This window comes from Gymnoscopelus microlampas, assembly GCF_963454915.1.
Source record: "Gymnoscopelus microlampas genome assembly, chromosome: 2".
NCBI lineage: Eukaryota > Metazoa > Chordata > Actinopteri > Myctophiformes > Myctophidae > Gymnoscopelus > Gymnoscopelus microlampas.
The window spans coordinates 2,304,628-2,328,697 of NC_139939.1; the positions used below are offsets into that span (position 1 = coordinate 2,304,628).

The following is a 24,070-nucleotide window of genomic DNA, read 5'->3' on the forward strand; positions in this document are numbered from 1 at the left end:
TCCGGACTCTATACTGTGTCCCCTCCTTTTGTCCCTCAACACCAAAGTCTCTTTGCTGTAAATACCGGTAGCCGATCTACAAGCTTGCAATGTGTCACCATGTGCTGCATTGTAGGTCAACATTTTTTTGGGCTAATTCTGGTGGGTGAAGCAATCCTGATTTTACAGGATGATAATGGCTCCATCTACCGGTCGGGGGTGGTCAGTGCATGTTTGTGATGGCGTTTGATGACTATATCCCAATTTTGTTTCAAATCTTGTTTTATTGTGAAGCACAGGGTAGGATTATACATTTCTTTTCATACATGGATTGCTTCCTTCCCCCCCCCAAAAAAAAAACAGACATACACAAAATAGACAGGTAACATGAAAAGAATACACTCAAACTTAAGCAAAAAACAAAGGGACCTCCCCCTCCCCAGAAGTGCCGCCCCAAATTACGTACGACACGGGTCATCCATATATATCCCAATTTTGAGTGGAATATTTGTGTGTGCGTGCGTGCGTGTGTGACGCTATACACTAAAGAAGTAGTGTATAGCGTCTATACTACATCATTACTCCTAGTCTCCAAAAGTACTTTCCATATAGGGAACACCACAATTTCATAAAGTTGCACCAATATGTCATCATTGCTAGATTAACGCACAAGATCATGGGGCTGCAGCCTGAGGCACGAGCATTGAGCTATACGGGCATGAGGCACGCACCGGGGGGACACGGGCACACACACACACACACACACACACACACACACACACACACACACACACACACACACACACACACACACACACCTACCTATGACAATGCATGTCAGGCACATCTAAATAGGAGTGCAATCACACATAATATTGGCTCTTTTCCACTACAAGAACTGAGTGAACCGTTCTATGCAGTTGATACGCCCGGCCTGTAGGGGAACCTTAAGGCGCAACAAAAAAGTGGGACGCCCCTCTTTCCAGCTCCCAAGATCCACCAGCAACAAGGGTTTGCAGCCTTTGTATGGGTTTTTATTAAAAAGCCAGTGACTTCAGTGTGGGCATTAAGTCAAAACAATAAACCAAAGAAACGTACATAATAAACCTGAACTTACCTATCAAATCAAAATAAACTAAATTACAAATCACTAACCTAATTCCTGATGAAAAACACAGGAGAAAATCAGATCGACATAATGACTACCCACCCCTACGAAACCCAAGGCTGTTAAAAATCATGATCATTACTACATCATTACTCCTAACAAACATTCTACATAGTACATGTGGGCTGGCAGTCTTGCTGGAACTGAAGAGAGGGGAGGGAAAGCCGGCCTTTTAAACGTCCCTCCAGAAGATTGGAACCAATCCGCTCCCCCCAGACACCTGCAAAATCAGTCACTCACTCATTCAATCAGACAGACAGACAGACAGGCACACATATAGTCTGTGTATAGAATAACATAATAATAACATGAAATCATGACCTCATGGTCATAACAGCCGTGAAACATTTCACAGGTTCTGGATTTGTTTTCACACAGTATGGCTCGTTTTCAGATACGGTTCTCACAACCTCATTTGGGAGGTAGTGCTAAGCCTGTTCTGGAAACACAGAACTTATACTTTAATTGATTGATTTTAAACAGTATTTATTTTAAATAGCAAAAAGCGTGCGGGTCCTTTTGTGCATCCACTACATGCCATAATATGGTCTGACCAGTGGTGTTATTTTTACTTTTATCGGGGGTGCGGTACAGTGGTACGGCGGAGGCATGCACGTGCGTCCAAGTGTGCGCACCGTGCCGTACATGCGCGTGCACGTGAACAAAATACTGGCCCCACGCTGTGGTGTCCCATCCAACGACCAAAACACCACTGGGCCTGACCTCGAAAAAAAAAAAAGCCTCCCACAGACATACGAGGCACTGCCCTGTCACCGTCCTACTTGACATCTATGTCATCCGTTCTTGTTTTTCCTATAGCGAAGCCCGATTTCTTACAGCTATTCACTTCACTATACGTAACGGCCGTGTCGCGCACACCGAAAATAGCCGATCACCGACGGAGCATCCATCCATGATCCATCCTCCTCCTCGTGTCTCATCAGTATTCCCCTCACCGCCCTCCTCCTCCTCCTCAGCAGCAGCAGCAGCAGCAGTAGAGCGTCGCCGCGGTCGTGTGTGCGAGTGTGTGTGTGTGTGTGTGTGTGAGTGAGAGTGAGTGAGTGTGTAAGAGTGTGTGAGTGTGTGTGTGTATGTGTGTGTGTGCGTGGGGGTATACGACGGGACCAGGAGCTAGAGCAGATATCCGCAGAGGGCTCCAGCAGCAGACCCAACATCCACACAGCACGGTCCTTACAACAGCCCACCTCATAGGCTATACCTTTAAACCCCTAAAAACCTATTTAATAACACAGCCATGAGCCTCTGTCGTCGCGTGACGGTGAGGTGAGGAGGTGGAGGAGGAGCAGGAGCTAGCAGGAGGAGGAGGAGGAGGAGGAGGAGGTGTAGTTTTTCGACCGGGGAGGAGAAGCTGAAGAAGACAGGACAACAGCCCACCTCTTCTCCACCATGAAGACGAAGCTCGCGCTGCTCGCGGCGCTCGCGCTCTCGTTATGGCGCGAGGAGGCGCTCTGCGGCTCCCCCAGCGTCCAGATAGGTAAACATTTAATCATTATTATGTCTTCTTCCTCTTCTTACACTCCTCTCTCTTTCTCTCTCTCTCTGGCGTTTCGTTGTATCTCCTGTCGTTCTTCTCCCTCTCCGTCGTTTTCCTCTCCTCTCCTCTCCGTTCTATTCGTTCCATCATTAGATAACGTATGGAGGAGCAGAGCTGCCTTATCTAAAAAATATATAGCCTATACATGAAATAATGAAGAAAGAAATGCAAACAAAAATAAATAAATATGTAAAGACATGTACAAAATAATAATAATTAAATGTATTTATTTATGTGACAATTTACACATAATGAAGCAGTCTCTCTCTCTCTCTCTCTCTCTCTCTCTCTCTCTCTCGCTCGCTCTCTCTCTCTCTCTCTTTCTCTCTCGAGGCCCCTCTCTCTCTTTCCTTTTCATGTCACCGCTCGAGGCGAAGCTCGCGCTGCATGCGGTGTTCTCATTTAAATACTACATGTTCAAATTCAAATACGAATGTTTATCATTCTATCTGTTTCATTATAAGGCTACTATTTGTGGTTTTCCTTTTGGTATTATGTCCGCTCAACTGGGTTTATAGGCCAAGCAACACTGTCTGGCAGTGTGCATTGACGTGTGTGTGTGTGTGTGTGTGTGTGTGTGTGTGTGTGTGCGTGCGTGCGTGCGTGCGTGCGTGCGCGCGCGTGCGTGCGTGTGCGGGATCCCATAGCCAGAGGACTGTTGAAAAAAATGTTCTCCCCCGCTCATCTTTAATAATTACGACGGTGCCGCTTGCCGACCAAACCCAGAGCTGATCATCATCTACATAAGCTGACAAACGCGTCGCCAATGTGTCACTCACAGCTTGGAGATCAGCTGTGTTCGGCAAGCGAATCTGTTGCCCATATATACAGTGATTTGGGGACATTGCTGTTAACACTTAAAAACAGGCTATTTTTGGAGTGGGGAAAAAAAAATCTTAAGACTGTGCTATCTGTGTGTTTCAATGACAGGGGGAACAAATGCGTAAAACAAATATGTGTGAATTATTTTTGACAATTGTTGATTTGACCATGCGGTTGAAGTACAGCCTGTAGATGTTTACACGACCAGAGCCATGTTATACATAGCCTACATACATACATGGATATATAGGGTTTGACCATTGCAGTCTTCACCGGCAGCCATGTTCTGAACAAGCCTTATTGCTCCCCGGCTGTTGCTAAGTAACTGACAATTCTTCTTTTTTTTCCCCCAGTATTGAATATGTTTCACCGTGGTGGCAATTTTATGAGCGTTTTGCATCATCTGCAGCCAACACTTCCTACAGTAATCGTTAATGACGACGGACACCAACGTGCATGGTGTTTACCACGGTGCTAACGAGACCACCGGTTCTCAAACATACATTATGTCAAAGGAGTAAGGACCCCTAAAGCAAGGCGTAAGGACTCCCTACATTGAATTATATTCATTGGATCAGAATCAGCTTTAGAGTCACACCACAGGTTTACGGGTGTAAATAAGTGGGTGACATTATTTTTTTCCCCGTACAAGCGCCATGATTTTACTTTTCAGGAAAGGGAAGACTATAGAGATTCAAGGAAGAGCAGGGGGAAAAAACTGGACAAATAATCAAGTATGTTCCTAATATGAGTAGAGTGAAAACAATACAAATATACAGCATACGGTTGCTGTCAGGCAGAAACCTTGCATCTCCATGTTTCTATTATTATAATTGTTTTCATACAAGAGTGTCGGACAAAAATAGTGAAAATATCAGATGTACAAGCTCTCGTCGCAATGTGACGTGTTGTGAGCTTGTAGATCAGTTGCCCACGTAATGACGCAGACCCCCATTTGATCGCAGGGGCCCCCGTAAGAGAAGATTTGTCAAGATATGTAAAAGAATATGTATATATATAGCCGACCTACAAGATCACAATGCGTCGTCTTGTTGTGAGCTTGTTGATCAGCTATTTCCAATCAGCCGAAAAATAAAACAGGGCTCAAGTGTTTCAGCTGTTCCTAATTTTGCTAGGGACCCCCTATAGGAACCACCTTAAGGACCCCAGACCCCACTTTGAAAACCACTGGGCTACACATATGGTTCCACATCTGCCGCATTTGTGCACAAATGTGTGTCTACATGCTGTTCCTTTCTGTGTATGTGTACACATATTTGTCGGGTTGCACAGTATCCTATGTATTATTCATATCCACCCATATTTTGGCACCCTACTCCTCCCACGGACGGTTTTCACGGCACGTAAACATGACATAATTATGTCATCGGGAATCGTGTGCTCGCATTTGCTTCTTACCAAATATTTTGGCATGTTGATTTTTAATGGGTGTATAGCAGATTGGTGCATATTGCAAAATTGCTCAATCTGAGTTTCCATAAAAAAGTGAGTGGATGACAAAAAGCATAAGGGCACAGTCATACATATGAATCAGAAGCGCCAGTGTTCCGTTCACTTCCATTCTATGGGAGCAAGGCGGGGGGAGTGTCCCCGTTGCGGCATTTTGACGTGACGTTTTCAACGCGTGTTACGAGTTTGAAGCACACAGTTCAACATTGGTGAACATTGGTGAACATTGGTGACAGCCAATAGGAAAGTGGTTGACCCCACTTGGCAGCCATTTGTCTTGTCGTTTTCTTTCTGTGAGCCAACACTCCAATGTAAGTCAAACCAACTTCATACCAGAATACTGCCCACAACCCGGCAAGATAACAGGGGACATTGATGACTCTGACACCTTGGCATCTGTTGGCTACAATGCTTTATGTGTGACCGTACCTTAGAGTTATACAGATATGTTGCTGCTTATATGTTGCTCCTTTGGTGACAGGTATCTTTGGTGACATGTAGCTTTGGTGTCAGGTATCTTTTGTGTCGGGTATCTTTAGTGTCAGCTATCTTTGTGACATGTATCTCTGGTGACATGTATCTTTGGTGACAGGTATCTTTGTTAACATGTATCTTTGGTGTCAGTTATCTTTGGTGACAGGTATCTTTGGTGACAGGTATCTGTGGTGACAGGTATCTTTGGTGTCAGTTATCTTTGGTGACTGACATGTATCTTTGGTGACAGGTATCTTTGGTGACATGTATCTTTGTTAACATGTATCTTTGGTGTCAGTTATCTTTGGTGACAGGTGTCTTTGGTAATAATAATAATAATAATAATGGATTTTATTTATAACGCACTTTACATTTACAGGAAATCTCAAAGTGCTTACAGAAGGCAGTAGCATAAGAACAGAAAACATCACATCAATTAAAAGAAAACAACTAAAAACAATTAAAACATGGGGCATAAAGCCTAGAGGTAAAACCAGCTAAAAAAATGCTTTGCTAAAAAGGTAAGTCTTTAATCCTCTCTTAAAGCAGTCGACCGACTGTGGTGCTCTTAGGTGGACAGGGAGGGCGTTCCACAGTTCGGGTGCGACTGAGCAGAAAGCCCGGTCGCCCATGGTGCGTAGTTTGGCCTTGCAGGTGTTGAGGAGGTTGGTGTTTGAGGAGCGGAGGTTACGGGTCGAGGGCTGTAGGGAGACTAGGTCCTTGAGGTATGAGGGAGCGTTGCCGTGGATGCACTGATGTGTCAACAGGGAAATTTTGTATTGGGTCCGGAAAGCAACGGGAAGCCAATGGAGTGAACGGAGGATGGGTGTGATGTGTTCACGTTTGCGCACTCTCATCAGGACCCTAGCAGCGCTGACTGGTGTCAGTTATCTCTGGTGACATGTATCTTTGGTGTCAGCTATCTTTGTGACATGTATCTCTGGTGACATGTATCTTTGGTGTCAGTTATCTCTGGTGACATGTATCTTTGGTGTCAGTTATCTTTGGTGACATGTATCTTTGGTGACAGCAGGTATCTTTGGTGACATGCATCTTTGTAAACATGTATCTTTGGTGTCAGTTATCTTTGGTGACAGGTATCTTTGGTGACATGTATCTTTGGTGACAGGTATCTTTGTTGACATGTATCTTTGGTGACAGTTATCTTTGGTTACATGTATCTTTGGTGACAGGTATCTTTGGTGTCAGTTATCTTTGGTGACATGTATCTTTGGTGACATGTATCTTTGTTAACATGTATCTTTGGTGTCAGTTATCTTTGGTCACAGGTATCTTTGGTGACAGGTATCTTTGGTGACAGGTATCTTTGGTGACAGGTATCTTTGGCATATTCCAAATGTTTTACATGTGCTCAATTTAGTTTTTTAAATAGCCGATCTACAAGCTCACAATACGCTGGAGTCAGTAATACTGAGCGTCTATGATTAATGACTGTATATGTTTTAAATTGTGTTTAATTGTAAAAAACAGTTAATAGTTATATAATAGTACCATCCCTCCCTGTATCGCTTCTCCTGCTCAGCTTTACACTGATTGAAACTGAGTCCAGGTGACAGCCAAGCAGACATTTATTTTTATAATCGGGCTGCAAGCACACACACACACACACACACACACACACACAAATCCCCAGTGATGGAAAGTAACTAAGTACATTTAGTCAAGTACTGTACTGTAGTACAATATTGAGTATTCTTTTTTAATGTTTTACTTTACTTGAGTATGTCAATGTTTTTGATACTTCATACTTATGCTACATATCAGAGCCAAATATTGTACTTTTTTACTCCACTACAATTATTTATTAGCTTCGGTGTCTGTTAACATGTTGATTTAGATTACGGATACGAGACATGCATTAACCAATTATTTTATACCTCGGCTGTTAAAAAAAATGCAGATCTACCAGCTCACAACGAGTCGCGAAGCATGTCAAATTTTATTTTTAAAAGACTGAAACATTTTGAAAATAATGATTACTGTTACCTTCATGTTTTGATGCCAATACTTTATTCAAGTCATTTTTCTATGCAGGACTTTTTAGTATTTCTACATTGTGGTAGAAGTACTAAAATATATACTATACTTGGTCCCCTCCTTTTCCCCTCCACTCCAAATCGCTTCGCTAAAAATAGCTGATCTTTAAGCTCACAATGTGTTGTGTTGTGAGCTTGTAAATTGCCTATTTGGGGCTTAGGATTTGGCTATTTTCACAAGTTTATTCAAAACGTTACAAAATATGTCAAAATCGTCCTAAAATAGCAGATCTATTTGCGACGTGTTGCGAGCTTGTAGATCGGCTACTTTAGCCCATTAAGACCTGGAACGCATCTGTGTCACTTTAGATTTCTTTGGCTATAGAGGATATGCGCATGCTTAAAGTGAATGGCACATCGAGTGGCAAATCGAGTGGCAAAGAAACATGCAAAATGAGTTTAACATTGTTTAATGTTGTTTAATGCAATCAGATATGACTTTTCTGTTTGGATGCATGGGCTGTCAAGGCCAGAAAGTATTTTTTTGACACTCAGTAGGCATTCCTGCATAACTTCCGGGTTTGATGATGATGTCACACGCATATCCTCTATTCAAAAATAGCAGATATACAAGCTCATAGTGCGGCACCGAGTGCCGCGCTATGAGCTTGTAGATCTGCTATTTTTGAAATCTTGAAAACAATTATTTTTAGATTTTTTTCCAAAAAACTGCTAGGATTTAGAAAACATGTCACCAGAATCGCCTCAGGTCTTAATAGGTTAGAATAGACAAAGTATAAAGTAGAGCTTTATTGGTTAATGTAGGCTATGTTTTGTAATAATAATGAACGCTTTATTGTCACCACACAGGTTTACAGCTGTAAAGAAGTGGGTGAACTTCTGTCACTCCTGTGCACTCCATCATTTTGTATTCGTTCATGAGAAAGGAGAGGATAGAGAGATAGTGCGTATAGTTTCAACGTACAGATCATTGATTTTCCTTGTATATTCCACTGTTAGACTGATGACAGGTTCTTGGTTTATGATCCTAGATTACTATGTCTATGCATTTGATGTATTACCTTGTGTTTTTCTTGGTCTACATTGTAAATTGTAGGCTCTATGCACAGCAGCCATATTATCACTTCATTCACAGGTGTTACCAATGATACTAATGAAGGCTCTGTTCCATTTAGTCTAGCACAGTGGTTTCCACGACCCCCATAACTCTGAGAGTGTACAAATGGAACCAAATGCCGGGTCCATTTGGTTCCATTTGTACACTCTCAGAGGTACACACCTGTAAGGGGCCATTTGGAAGCCCATGAGGGTCCCTGGACCCCAACAGTAGACCCACTGGTGTAACAGAGTGTTTCCAGTGAGCCAACATGCACAATATCAGTACCCTGACTCTGTTTGACCAGAATGGAACAGAGCCTTCATTAGTATCATTGGTAACACCTGTGAATGTCTTCATAATATGGCTGCTGTGAATAGAGCCTATTGTAGAGGATAGAGAGAGAGTGAGAACGGGAGATGACGAAAAACACAGTGTAGAAACAGATCAAACAAGCCAAAACATATTGTATCTAATACTGTATACGGTATAATATAATCTGCAAAAGTAACTAGTAACTAAAGTTTTCAAATAATTGTAGTGGAGTAAAAAAAATACATTTGCCTCTGAGATGTAGCGGGTAGAAGTAAAAAGGTTTGAACAATGAAATCTGCAAGTAAACTAAGAGTATCTCAACGTGTTTACTTCAGTACGTTGCTTGAGTAAATGTACTTGGTTACCTTGCACCACTGGCCTATTATGACCAGTGGTGTAAAGTAACTAAGTTCATTTACTCAAGTACTGTACCTAAGTAACATTTCCAGGTACTTTTACTTTACTGGAGTATTTCCAGTTTTCAGTACTTTTACTTCTACTCTTCTACTACTACATCTCAGAGGCAAAAATTGTACTTTTACTCCATTACTATTATTTGACCACTTTAGTTACTAGTTACTTTGTAGATTTAGCTTACAAAACATACACACAACTTCAGCCCTTAAACATAGGCTATTTGAAAATAGCCGATCTACAAGTTCACAACGCGTTGCGATGCGACGTGTTGTGAGCTTGTAGATCGGCTATTTTCAAAGGATTTTGTACATTTTATACACTTGAAAACTTGTGAAATGGGACATTCTGCAAAAGGAATACTTTTTACTTTTAGTACTTTAAGTACATTTTGATGCCAATAAATTGGTACTTTCACTTAAGTAAATGTTTTATTCCGGACTTTTACTTGTAACACAGTATTTCTACATTACAGTATTGATACTTTTACTTAAGTAAACAAATTGAGTACTTTTCCCACCACTGATTAAGACATGCCCAGAATAGGGCCGTGCGGGATCATGTGGGTAAATGGAGACCTGTGTGTTTGTCCATTTAATGTGGAAATGTGAGAGGGAATGCAATTTGAGTAAAGGAGAATAGTATGTGATTGTACCCAGAAGTACAATGACAGTGTCATGGCCAGTGGTGGACAAAGTACTCAACCTCAGTACTTGAGTCAAAGTATATACACTCCTGGTTAAATGTTACTCAGCTACATGTGAAAGTACTGGAGTGCTTCCTTAAAAAGAAATACTGAAGTATTCAAAAGTACAAAGAGATTTTCCAGAAACCTTCAACAAATATCAATAATAGTGAACATAGCAGAACTACAAGCTCACAAGCTTGCAGAGATACTATTTTGAAACAGGCCGTAAGTGGACAATTCATAATGCACTTTTTCTCTTTCAAATCAGTGGTGGAAAAAGTACTCAAATGTTTTACTCTGTTACAAGTAAAAGTCCAGAATGAAAAACTCCGGAACTACTCAAGTAAAGTACAAATACCTCAAAATTGTACTTAATTAACAGTACTTAGGTAAATGTACTTAGTTACTTTACACCACTGCTAGAAATGTAGTGCAGTCAAAAATAGGCTGCACTATTTGTCTTTGAAATGTAGTGGGGTGAAGGTCATCAAGTCAAGTCAAGTGTCCAAAAATACAAATACGAACCTCACCACAGGACCTGGCTCATATTTTAGTCTGATTCCAGTATCACTTTTTTTTACCTCACGATAATTTGTTTTGTTGATATATTTCCACTGAAATTTAGCTCCGTCTGATAGAAAATCTATATGTATTGAGTTCTCTTCTAGAAACCCTGACACGAGAACCCTGACACACACACACACACACACACGCACACACACGCACACACACACGCACACGCGCGCACACGCACATTCGTTTTCGGTAACTTTCCTGCTTAATGGAATCCCTAAGATTGTTTTTTGTAGCTCTATTTCTAATTGCATATTTCAAAGATGCTACCCTGCATATTTCTTCGGATTAGTTCCCATTGTGTTCTCATAATTCATTCATGATGCACCTTTAGTTTCCATAATAATATAAAGTAGCCTATAAAGTAGCCTGAGCCCTCATGAAAATCATCAGAAATGCAAATTGTGCAAAAAAATAGCTAATTGTGTCATTGTGAGAGACCCCAGACGCCGAATAAATCTTCTATGTGTGCTCTATTGTTGTTTGTAGCCTATATGATCAGAAACCCATTATTTACAGCCACGGTCAAACTACTGAAACAAACGAGAATTGCTTAACCCATGAAGGCCGGGTACGCATCTGTGTCATTTTTAGATTTCTTTGGGCTATTAGAAAATAGCAGATATACAAGCTCAGTAAGCTATATGAGCTTGTAGATCTGCTATTTTAGAAAAATCATGAACATTTATGGACATCTTTAAATATATATATTTTTTTAAAGCGAACATTTTTCACTCAAATCTTTCTTCTGGGGGGTCCCCGGAACAACATATTTTGAGATGGTGGTCCGCGGCCACCGGTCTAAATCCTAACAGTATGTTGCTATATCAGTGGTGCTCCAACTTGTCCATGTCAAGGACCACCCAAAATGATATGTATTTAACCGTGGACCCCCATCTCAAAATATGTTGTTCCAGAGACCCCTAGAAGCACAGATCGGAGTTAAAAAATGTTTGCTTTAAAACACAAATGTTCAAGATTTCCCCCCCAAAAATAGCAAATCTACAAGCTCATAGCGCGGTATGAGCTTGTAGATCTGCACATTTTTTTGTTAGCCATGGAAAGCTAAAAATGACACATGCGTTTCCGGTTCTTAATGGGTTAACCAAACGGAAGATTAATGAGGAGCCATAAATAACAAAGCGGAGGAAACGCTGAAGCCGGATTTTAAAAATAATATTTGAGTAAAAGCACAAAAGTATTGGTATCAAAATGTACTTAAAGTACCAAAAGTAAAAGTACTAAAATGTTTGAAAATAGCAGCTATTTTTGGTGTGTGCCAGAGGCACGCCACAAGGTATAAATGAGGCATAATGTATTGTAGATTACCAGTGGTGGAAAAAGTACTAAAATGTTTTGCTTAAGTAAAAGTACCAACACTGCAATGTAGAAATACTCTGTTACAAGCAAAAGTCCGGAATTCAAAATGTACTTGACTACAAGTACATAAGTATTGGTATCAAAATGTACTTAAAGTACCAACGGTAAAAGTACTCGTTATTCAGAAGGCTCCATTTCACAAGTTTTCAAATGTATCAAATGTATATAAATCCGTTGAAAATAGCTGATCTACAAGCTCATTACGCGAAGCGATGCGTTGTGAGCTTGAAGACCGTTTGTAGAGCGGTAAAGTAGAAGTACCTCAATATTGTACTTGAGTACATGTACTTAGTTACTTTCCACCACTGTAGACTACTGGAATGGTTTAATTTAACCCATTAAAACTGGGTAAGCATCTGTGCCATTTTAGATTTTAGCTCTATATATATTATAGCAACATATGTTTTTTCAGAAAACTCTTAGGATTTAGAACAGTGGCTCTCAAAAACAGCAGATGTACAAGCTCACAGCATGTCACTTTTTTGGGGGTCCTTCGCACGGGACAGTTTGAGAATCACTGACTGTTATGTATTTGTCGCCCTCGGGTCTCAATGGGTAAGGTAAAAAAGGTTAAAGGAGGAGTTCACCCAAAAAATGATTTATTTTCTATCAATTGCACACCATGAAGCCTTGAATACATACCGGATACATTAGCCGGTAGGAGAAAGGAATCAAATTATTAGCTTAGGAATGCGACAAAAACACAAATAAATCCATGGATTCAAGGCTTCATGGGGTGTGCAATTGATAGAAAATAAGTCATTTGTTGGGTGAACTACTCCTTTAAAGAAATAAGGTAAAATAATACAAATGGAGACATTTGAAGTGCAGCGTGTGCTTGACCTGGTACATGACCTATGAAATGTCAAATGTCCTGCTCTGTCATGCGGTAGAAGGTGACCACATGGGGCTTTCATGTTGTGGTGTTGTTCATGTTAGTACGCCGGTCCACTAGGACCAGCACGCTTCAACAGTCAAACAAACACATTAACCACTTAAGCCCTACATATTTCACATGCGCGATGGTGTCGTAAATAGCCGACGTACAAGCTCACAACGCATAATTAGCCGGTGCACAATCTGACAACACCTAAACGGCCAATATATATAAGCTCACATCACATAAATAGCCGACGTACAAGCTGACGGCGCATAAATAGCCCTTGCACAATCCGACAACACCTAAACGGGCCAATACATAAGCTCACATCACATCAATTGCAGATAAAGAAGCTCACAACGTGAATAGGCTCTATAGACGGGTTTCCTGTTAGTAAACATGAGAGGATATGACCGTGCAGAGGAGGGGTAAGCCTATAGAGGGCGCCATTACCCGCAGCAGCTCTGGTCAAATGTCCATTCATAAAATAAATGATCTTCACCGGGTTTTAATGAAAGTAGATTAAATTATGCAGTTTGTAATACCTTGTTTACTCAATAAAAATGATTTGTCTGAAGTTGGATCTGTTTGTATATAATAGCAGCATTATGCCTATTATGCCTATAATAGCAGAATTATGGCTATCTAACTCCCGAACACAACAACAGAGTGAACGGCGCAACAATTCGTTTCCCCCGAGCATGCGCAGATTGCGCATTCTGCTCTGTGATGACGTCGCGCGGAAATCCGTCTATTCACAGCAGCCATATTATCACTTCCTTCACAGGTGTTACCAATGATACTAATGAAGGCTCTGTTCCATTTAGTGTAGCACAGTGGTTTCCACGACCCCCATAACTCTGAGAGTGTACAAATGGAACCGTTACGGGTCCATTTGGTTCCATTTGTACACTCTCAGAGTTACCTGTAAGGGGCCATTTGGAAGGTTTCCAGTGAGCCAACATGCACAATATCAGCACCCTGACTCTGTTAGACTAGAATGGAACAGAGCCTTCATTAGTATCATTGTCATTGGTAACACCTGTGAATGTCTTCATAATATGGCTGCTGTGAATAGAGCCTATATTCACTTGGCCGGGACGGTTTACCAGGCTACCCGAGCGCCCTACCTTCTGTAATACAGTTGTACTTTGATAACCATAATCAAGCTTTATTTTTAAAAACACTATACGTTGTACATGTTTGGAAAGCCTATGTGGTTAATAATGCTATACTGGCAATTATTTAAGACGGTAATTCCTTGTTCAGTAGCACAGATACGTTCCCGGATTGAATGGAATAATTTGCGATTAGGCAGTTATGCAATATTTGTGACAGGCCCATAGTCGTTTAATTAGTCCCTACTTTTGGGCTTGTTTTTGTAGACCACGTCTGCTTGTTTCTCTCACACAATCTGGCAACACTGAGGACGAGAATGTGATTTATGATCCCAACCCTATCAGTATGCAAACTAGAAGAGTGCTGAGTCATCTGAGGTGGACATCAGCACCGCTCAGCGCGGCCAGTGTGTCGCTCAGTGTGTCGCTCAGTGTGTCGCTTAACCCATTAAGACCTGGAACTGTGTCATTTTTAGATTTGAGCTAAAAAGCATTATTTTACAATTTGGCTTATCAAAAATAGCAGATATACAAGCTCATAGCGCGGCACCGAGTGCCGCGCTACGAGCTTGTAGATCTGCTATTTTTGAAAAATCGTGAAAATGTGTGCAAATCTTTGAATATAAATATTTTTAAAGCAAACATTTTTAACTGAAATCTTTACTTCTGGGGGTCTCTGTAACAACAAATTTTGATGGGGGTCCGCGGCCAAATACATATAATTGTGGGGGTCCTTGACATGAAAAAGATTGAGCACCACTGAAATAGAAACATATGGTTTTTCAGAATACTGTTGAGATTTAGGAGACATGTAGAATCGGCTTCACGTCTCAATGGGTTAAGACTGGGAACACATCAGTGTCATTTTTAAGATTTATTTGGCTAATCAAAAATAGCAGATATAAAAGCTCATAGCGCGCCACCGAGTGCCGCGCTATGAACTTGTAGATCTGCTATTTTTCAAAAAATCTTGCATTGTTTTTCCAAATCTTCGAATATATATACAGTATATATATATATATATATATATATATGTATTGTTTTTACATTTTGGGGTCCTTGACATGAAAGAGTTTTACAATCACTGATATAGCAACATAGGTTTTTTTTCAAAAAAACGTATGTTGCGATATCTGTGATTGTAAAACTTTTTCATGTCAAGGACCCCCAAAATGTAAAATATATTTAGAAGACGTTTGTAGAATCGGCCAAATTGCACAAACTTTCACGATGATAAAAAAAATCACACCCTGTGTGAAGGAAGCGGTGCCTTTGGGGCGGGCCTTAGCTCATTTCAGTTCGTCCCTATTGGTGGTCTGAGTCCACTTACCAAATTTGTTCTTGGTAGCATGCTGCAAACTGGAATGATGGCTGTTTAAAGCCCAGCCAATGGGCAGACAGAGGGGGCGGGGCTTAAGTAATGACAGTTAGTCCCTATTGCTGGCTTTAGTCCATGTACAAAATTTGTACTCCATAGCATGCTGCGAACTTGAGTTATGGCTGTTTGAAGGCCAGCCAATGGGAAGACAGAGGGGGCGGGGCTTGAGCAATTCATGCTGGTCCCTATTGGTGGTGTAAGTCCACATACCAAATGTGGACTTGCTGGCATGCTGCAAAGTGGAGTTATAGCTCTGTAAAATCCCGTGCTCATCCCGTGCTCATACGGGCACTGGGGGTCCCTGGACCCCTCTTTCATAACGTCATCAATGCATGCTCGTGCCTATTGGTGGTCTAAGTCCACATACCAAATGTGGACTTGGTGGCATGCTGCAAACTGGAGTTATAGCTGTTTAAAATCCCGTGCTCATCCCGTGCTCATACGGGGGCAGGGGGTCCCTGGACCCCTCATTGAGAACTTCAGCAATTCATGCTCGTCCCTATTGGTGGTCTAAGTCCACATTGCAAAGTTGGAGTTGGTGGCATGCTGCAAAGTGGAGTTGTAGCTGTTTAAAATCCCGTGCTCATCCCGTGCTCATACGGGCGGAGGGACATAACAGACGCTGGGGGTCCCTGGACCCCTCTTTGAGAACGTCAGCAATTCATGCCCGTCCCTATTGGTGGTCTAAGTCCACATACCAAATGTGGAGTTGGTGGCATGCTGCGAACTGGAGTTATAGCTGTTTAAAATCCCGTGCTCATCCCGTGCTCGGACATAACATACGTTGGGGGTCCCTGGACCCCTCTTTGATAACCAGTGGTACGTGTGGGCAATGAGAGGAGAGATGACATAGGCAGTGTCCACGTGTGTGTGTGTGTGTGTGTCTGTGTGTGCGCGTGTGTTTGTATGTGTTTCTTCTTTGCCGTGCTCATCCCAGGCTCATACGGACGACGGACGGACATACGGACAAAGCCACGTATAGAGCGGTTGGCACCGCTAAAAATACCCCCAAAAAATCTTAATATGACACACAGATGCGTTCTGGCGGCGCACCTGCCTTATTGTGAACGTTTTTACTGTCGTGTCAAAATTGTAGAGAGAGAGAGAGAGAGAGAGAGAGAGAGAGAGAGAGAGAGAGAGAGAGAGAGAGAGAGAGAGAGAGAGAGAGAGAAAAGTTTTTTTAAGTTGCAATGTGATAAAGCTCTGTTTTACACAATTCTTTATTCCCTTTTAATTGTACATCATTTCTCAGTTTTTATTTGACACTTGCTTTGGCAATGTAAACGTTTTCTCATGCCAATAAAGCTCCTTTGAATTGAATTGAGAGAGCGAGAGAGGGTGTGAGAGAGAGAGAGAGAGAGAGAGAGAGAGAGAGAGAGAGAGGGGAGGGAGAGAGAGAGAGAGAGAGAGAGAGAGGGGGGAGAGAGAGAGAGAGAGAGAGAGAGAGAGAGAGAGAGAGAGAGAGAGAGACTATTCCACCCACGCAGTCATTGTCTTGTGCCCAGTGGAGATAACATACAGCAAACAAAAGGAACATATATGTGACAGACTGAAACGTGTTGCAACAGAAACAAAATCACTCTTCAGGAAAAAAAAAACACTTGCTAATACAGAAACGCTGCAAAAGCGATCATAACCATAGGCCGTAAAACAAAAAATGGATGAAGGGACCGTGACATCATCACCCATTGGTTTCTATAGTAGACCTGTTTTGAAGCCTCTATATAGTCCAGGGAAAAAATGGCTGCGAGTGCAAACGTAACCGCAGTCAGGGTTGCCAGATCTGTTTATTATAATTTCCCCGCAATATTTTATTTGAAAATAGCTGATGTATATTTTAAAGTGCTTTAAATGTGGCCCATAGTCGCTTATTTTGGTCTGGTTCTCCTAGACCTGGTTGCTTGTTTCTCTCACAGAATCTGGCAACACTGACCGCAGTGTGCTATTGGTGGGAGCGAGAGGGTGGGTCTTCGCTCAGTGGAACCCAGTCAAAAGCCTCGAAAGTATACACTGCAATATCATGAATTTTTAAATGAATGGACCATCATTTACAAAAACGACACACCAGTGTGTGAAAGAAAACTTGAAACTAGCAATTGAAACCATAATGTCTTTATGGCTTTGGGGTAGAGTGGCCGGGTAGAGTGAACTGGAAACCGCAAGGTTCCCAGTTCGATCCCGGGCTGGGGGCGCTCCCCCAGAGTTAGTGTTGAAGTGTCCTTGAGCAAGACGCTGAACCCCTATAGGCTCTGCACAGCAGCCATATTATCACTTCCTTCCCAGGTGTTACCAATGATACTAATGAAGGCTCTGTTCCATTTAGTCTAGCACAGTGGTTTCCACGACCCCCATAACTCTGAGAGTGTACAAATGGAACCAAATGGACCCACCTGTAAGGGGCCATTTGGAAGCCCATGAGGGTCCCTGGACCCCAACTGTAGACCCACTGGTGTAACAGAGTGTTTCCAGTGAGCCAACATGCACAACATCAGCACTCTGACTCTGCTTGACCAGAATGGAACAGAGCCTTCATTAGTATCATTGGTAACACCTGTGAATGTCTTCATATTATGGCTGCTGTGAATAGAGCCTATATTGCTCCTGATGAGTGGGTTGGTGCCTTGCATGGTTTCCGCCGCCACCGGTGTGTGAATGTGTGTGTGAATGTAATGCACAATCTATGTACAGTGCCTTGGATAAAAGCGCTATATAAATGCACCATTTACCATTTTATGAAAAGGTTTACCAAGGTAATGAATGTAAACTCTGGTCAAATCCCCTTTGCCGTGGACGGGATGAAAGATTGTTTGTCTTTGTTTCTGCAGCCACAGGAAGAGAATTAGCGCCACCTGCCGGGCCATTAATTAGAACCGCAGGGTTTTCATTACTTCCGCGTCGGCTTTCGAAAAATGAACCGAGAAACCTTGGCGCCTGGTCACAACACGACGGACACACACTGCTGCTGCAGGCATGGGGGTGGATTGTACTGTACCATCGTGTGGATACTATAGTTCCCACAGTAGAGGCTATACTGAAGCTCTCCTCTGTGCCCGTGTGTGCTGCCTGGCAGCAGGGAATTCAATAAAGACCTGTGTTGCTTGCTGGGCCGGGGGAGCCGGGAGGACCAAACACCTTGCTCACTGAACCGTAGGTCCATTGCTGGCGACTGCCTGGCACAGAGAGAGGTGTTTATCCCACGCCCTCCGCGGAGAGGTGGCAAAGCTTCTGTTGCCTTGCTTACAGCTTTCACTTACACTTCAAGTGTATACCCGCAGGCAGTTGGTGGAAAAAGTACTCAAATTCTTTACTTTAAGTAAAAGTACCAATACTGCAATATAAAAATACTCTGTTACAAGGAAAAGTCCATAATTCAAAATTGACTTGAGTAAAAGTACAAACGTATTGGCATCAAAATGTACTTAAAGTACCAAAAGTAAAAGTGCTAAATATTTGAAAATAGCAGATTTACAAGCTCACAACGCGTCGGAATCCAAGCTAATAGAAACTGCAGGCTTTGTATTCCTGGAAAGTTGCAATGCAATAATAGATCCCATTGTTCTTGCCTTAATACAAATCTGAATTAAAAAATGTTAATCTTTTTTGGGGAAAAAAATCCTGCCTAACGATGATTTCACTGGTAGACGGGTTTCTGGACTGTCCACAGCCCTCCTATGAGACACAGACCAAGTAGAAAAAAATTGGATGATTTTATCATGAGCATTAGTGAGGACCTATTATATGAAGATAGGTTGAAAAGTGGTGAAGTTGTCCTTTAAGTACAGTACTTAAGTAAATGTACTTCGTTACTTTCCACCACTGCCCGCAGGTATATTAGAGCGAGTGGTGGCTTGAGTCAAAGTCCTTGTCAAATATCACTCCACTTAACAAGTGAAAGTTGCTCAGTCAAAATGTGTTCTGGATGGCCCATGCAGAAGTTGAACTTACAAACATAATTAGTATTCCGGTTTTAACCACTTAAGTCCGATAGACTTCATCAATAGCTGATCTACAAGCTCATAACATGTTGCAATGCCACACATTGGGAGTTTGTAGATCTCATTGTGTGTTAATTAGCGCAGTTTGTACTGTAAATAGCATGTTGGCTGTTTGATAAATAACGTGTTGGCTGTTTGATGAATAGCATGTTGGCTGTTTGATAAATAACATGTTGGCTGTTTGATAAATAACATGTTGGCTGTTTGATGAATAGCATGTTGGCTGTTTGATAAATAACATGTTGGCTGTTTGATAAATAGCATGTTGGCTGTTTGATAAATAACATGTTGGCTGTTTGATGAATAACGTGTTGGCTGTTTGATAAATAACATGTTGGCTGTTTGATAAATAACATGTTGGCTGTTTGATGAATAACGTGTTGGCTGTTTGATAAATAACATGTTGGCTGTTTGATAAATAACATGTTGGCTGTTTGATAAATAACATGTTGGCTGTTTGATGAATAACGTGTTGGCTGTTTGATAAATAACATGTTGGCTGTTTGATAAATAACATGTTGGCTGTTTGATAAATAGCATGTTGGCTGTTTGATAAATAGCATGTTGGCTGTTTGATAAATAACATGTTGGCTGTTTGATAAATAACATGTTGGCTGTTTGATAAATAACACGTTGGCTGTTTGATAAATAGCATGTTGGCTGTTTGATAAATAACATGTTGGCTGTTTGATAAATAACATGTTGGCTGTTTGATAAATAACACGTTGGCTGTTTGATAAATAACATGTTGGCTGTTTGATAAATAACATGCTGGCTGCTGTTTGATAAATAGCATGTTGGCTGCTGTCCGCGGTGCTGATCAATGTCTGCTTACTGTTAGCAGAATGGGAGCTGACACAGACTTAATCACAGATGAGCCTTTGTGTTGAGGGAGGCAAGAACAATGTTTTCACTGGGGCCATGATCATTTGACACGGCAGCGCACACCAATAAGTTCTGTGTACAGTGGAACACTGAGGCTAATAATATACTGTTGCAAGCTTGGTTTCACTTGTTTTTACGTGTCAGTCTTATACGAGGAAACCGCTCATTTATTCACATCATGATCAAAGCATCTATCTCTGCCGGACAGAGATCATGTTTTCACCCGTGCGCGCACGCGCGCGCGCGTTTGTGTGTGTGTGTGTGTGTGTGTGTGTGTGTGTGTGTGTGTGTGTGTGTGTGTGTGTTTGACTGCGTGCGTGCGTGCGTGCGTGCGTGTGTGTGTGTGCGTGTTTGTGTTTGACTGCGTGCGTGCGTGCGTGCGTGCGTGCGTGCGTGCGTGCGTGCGTGCGTGCGTGCGTGTGTGCGTGTTTGTGTTTGACTGCGTGCGTGCGTGCGTGCCTGAGTGCGTGAGTGAGTGAGTGAGTGAGTGAGTGTGTGTGTGTGTGTGTGTCTATTTGCGTCTGAGACTGAAGTTAATCTCAAATATTACGTAAAATCTTTGAAATTGGCCTCATGGTGGCTACACCAACCCCCTTCATGTGTTGGCCTATAACTCTTGTACCGTGGCAAAATGTACTTTTCCCTGTATTACTTGGATCGTGATCATAACTCCCCTTTTAGGCCACACCCATTTAAGCCATTTGGGATTTTCTTCCCAAACACACCTCTTTTCTACGCCATATGTCTTCAACACGGTTCGGTAGTGGGCGAGTCGGAACACAGAAGGCTGGTGCCTTGCATGGTTTCCTCCGCCGTGAATGGGTGGATGCAATGTACATTGTAAAGTGTAAGAATGCGAGTCATTTGCCTCTTTGAACGCATAATCTACCCCATAGTGGAATTGCATGTTTAGGGGCATTAGTGGGCACTACAAATGTCAAAAATAGTTGTACCGATATCATTAATTTGATTCCTTCCCGATGTCGTTTCCGATACCCATAACTTGCAGCATTTTAGGCTGTACCATCCGATACTGGTATTGGTATCGGAACAACTCATGTCAAAAGTCACAGAAACACTATTTACCTCGTCAGCTTCCTTGCGGCCTGGCGGCTGCAACCCACGACTCAATAAAGCCCTGGGTAGGCCACCTGACCTGGCCTGGCCTGGCCTGGCGGAGATACGCACGCCACAGAGTGCCCATTTTTAGTTCAAGTTTCCGTATGTTTTATGTCCCACCCGAGATATGAATCCCTGTCTCCCCGTGCAGACCAAACCATAGACCAGGCCGGGAGTCAGTGATTTATTTCTGGACTAATAACACTGTTTAAATGCAGACGAGCTGTTATTGTGTCGTCTTTCTTCCAAGAATACTATCCTGGATAGCGATACTGTCACTGCAATAATTTCCATCCTTTCAGCGTCTAAAATTGTCTGTATTTTATTACGCACCAGAGATGGCTGGACACCGATATGCTAATATATTTGGATAATTGTGTATTTATAGACACAGGCAGCCACAGCTGCATAGTTTCACAGAGTTTATTTATTTTAATAAAACATTTAGTTACAGTCGGTTTCGTATCTTATAACTTATACACTTGGGGTGGTTGTATTTGGTCTCCCTGCTCTTCTATTGAGACATAATAGATTGTGTGTCAGGTGAGACATGACCTTTGACTCCTGTTTATGGTTTGACACATTTTAGAAAAATCTTGAAAGTGTGAGAAGTTGATCTACTGATTTAGAAGGCATTTGTCTCGACAGGAATGAGGCAGAGGAGAAAATAGTGAAATCAGCTGGGTCAGTCTGGCCAGTAGTTTGGTAAACCTTGCACGGCCGGGGCGCCTGGGGTGTTCACCCGGTTCACCCATTTTTTGGGTGAACTACCCCTTTAAAACCCTTCTTGGGTCATGGTCATGTCTACTCTGCTTTTTGTGTGCACACAGTTTTTAAAGTTGCTCGATTCAATATGATTAATTTAATATTGACATTAATTTGATCAGAAATGTAGAAGACCCCCACTGTATAAGCCCACTGAACTCCATCATGTTAACCATGTTAGACTCGTTGAAAACATACGTGCCTGCTTCTGGTGACGGATAATGTTCTTCTAATGAATGTTAAGGTGACTGTTGTTGCGCTAATGCGTTAGAGCTGGCAGGTGTTGCCAGGTCTGCTTATTATAAGCGACTTTGGGCTTGTTTTCCTCTAAAGTCGCTTGTAAACATATTCATAGTTGCTGGTTGCTTTAGTTTGGGTTATAGTAGATGATATAGTAGGGCTCAAGTGGTGAAACTGGTTGCTTCTTTTGGGCTTGTTTTCATAGACCTGGTCGCTTGTTTCACTCACAGAATCTGGCGACACCAAAGCCAGCTCGGACCAAACCTTTACCCCTCTCTCTCCCCCCTCTTCACTACCCCACGGCTCTACCAGTCGGCCCAAAGACTGAACATGCTCGGTTTCTCACCGCCGGGTGGATAGAGGTCCGGAGCCGACGGAGCGACGCTATCCGACAACAAGTTGTCGGTCGCAGGCGCTTTCCAACAACCTCCCGCAGCCGAGTCGGGACTAAATTGGTGCGGTGGAGAGTTGCCTTTAGACTCATTGAAACTGATATTGTCCTTCTAATGAATGTTAGACTCATTGAAAACATACGTCTCTGCTTCTAATGTATGTTAGACTCATTGACAACATCTGTTCTTGCTTCTGGTGACTGATATTGTCCTTCTAATGAATGATAGACTCATTGAAAACATACGTCTCTGCTTCTGGTGACTGATATTGTCCTTCTAATGAATGTTAGACTCATTGAAAACATAAGTTCTTGCTTCTGGTGACTGATATTGTCCTTCTAATGAATGATAGACTCATTGAAAACATACGTCTCTGCTTCTGGTGACTGATATTGTCTTTCTTATGAATGTTAAGACTCATTGAAAACATACGTTCCTGCTAAAGTATCAATACTGCAATACAGAAATACACTGTTACAAGTAAAAGTCCGGAATTCAAAATGTACAAAAGTATTGGCATCATAATGTACTTAAAGCACTAAAAGTAAAAGTAATCATTAGGCAGAATGTCCCATTTCAAGTTTTCAAATGTATAAAAGACCTTTTGAAAATAGCAGATCTACAAGCTCATAATGCGTCGCATCGCAACGCATTGTGGGCTTGTAGATCGGCTATTTTCAAATGGCCGAAATGTATATAGGGCTGAAGTGGTTAATGTGTGTTTTGTAATAATAATCAAAATCTACAAAGTAACTAGTAACTAAAGTTGTCAAATAATTGTAGTGGAGTAAAAGTACAACATTTGCCTCTGAGAAGTAGTGGAATAGAAGTAAAAGTACTGACAATTGGAAATACTCCGGTAAAGTAAAAATACCTCAAAACTCTACTCAAGTACAATACTTGAGTAAATGCACTTAGTTACTTTACACCACTGCTATTAGTTCATATCAATATGACTGCAGTGGAGGCGGAAAAAAAGCCTATTGTCCCACACGGCCGGAAGAAAATCGAAGTTACCTACAGTTTGCATGACCTTGTGATAAGGACAGTAGCTGTGGTCCACTTCAATGAATATTTATTGGAGAAGGTCCCACACTGCTAACTAAGCAACCTACAATCTATAGCCTACCTGCATCATGTGCAGTGGTTATAACCATGGCGTTATTGCACTTTGAAAATAGCCGATCTACAAGCTCACAAGACACGTGAGCTTGTACTTTCGACCACTTTCGAACAACATTCGTGGAAGGGTTAGCCCAGTGCTTCTCAAACTTTTTCATGTCAAGGACCCCCAAATTGATATATATATATATATATATATTTGGCTGCAGACTCCATCTGAAAAT

General features: G+C 41.9%; 1 protein-coding gene across 3 annotated transcripts in view; it reads left to right on the forward strand.

The window, feature by feature from the left end:
* Positions 1 to 2,596: 2,596 nt before the first annotated feature.
* LOC311036991 (glutamate receptor 2-like) overlaps positions 2,597 to 24,070 on the forward strand; it is a gene marked incomplete at its 3' end in the record, with an annotated part of 142,340 nt that continues 120,866 nt past the window's right edge. For all 3 annotated transcript variants that reach the window (XM_084046018.1, XM_084046019.1, XM_084046017.1), the window contains exon 1: positions 2,597 to 2,642. The remainder of the gene's footprint in view (positions 2,643 to 24,070) is intronic.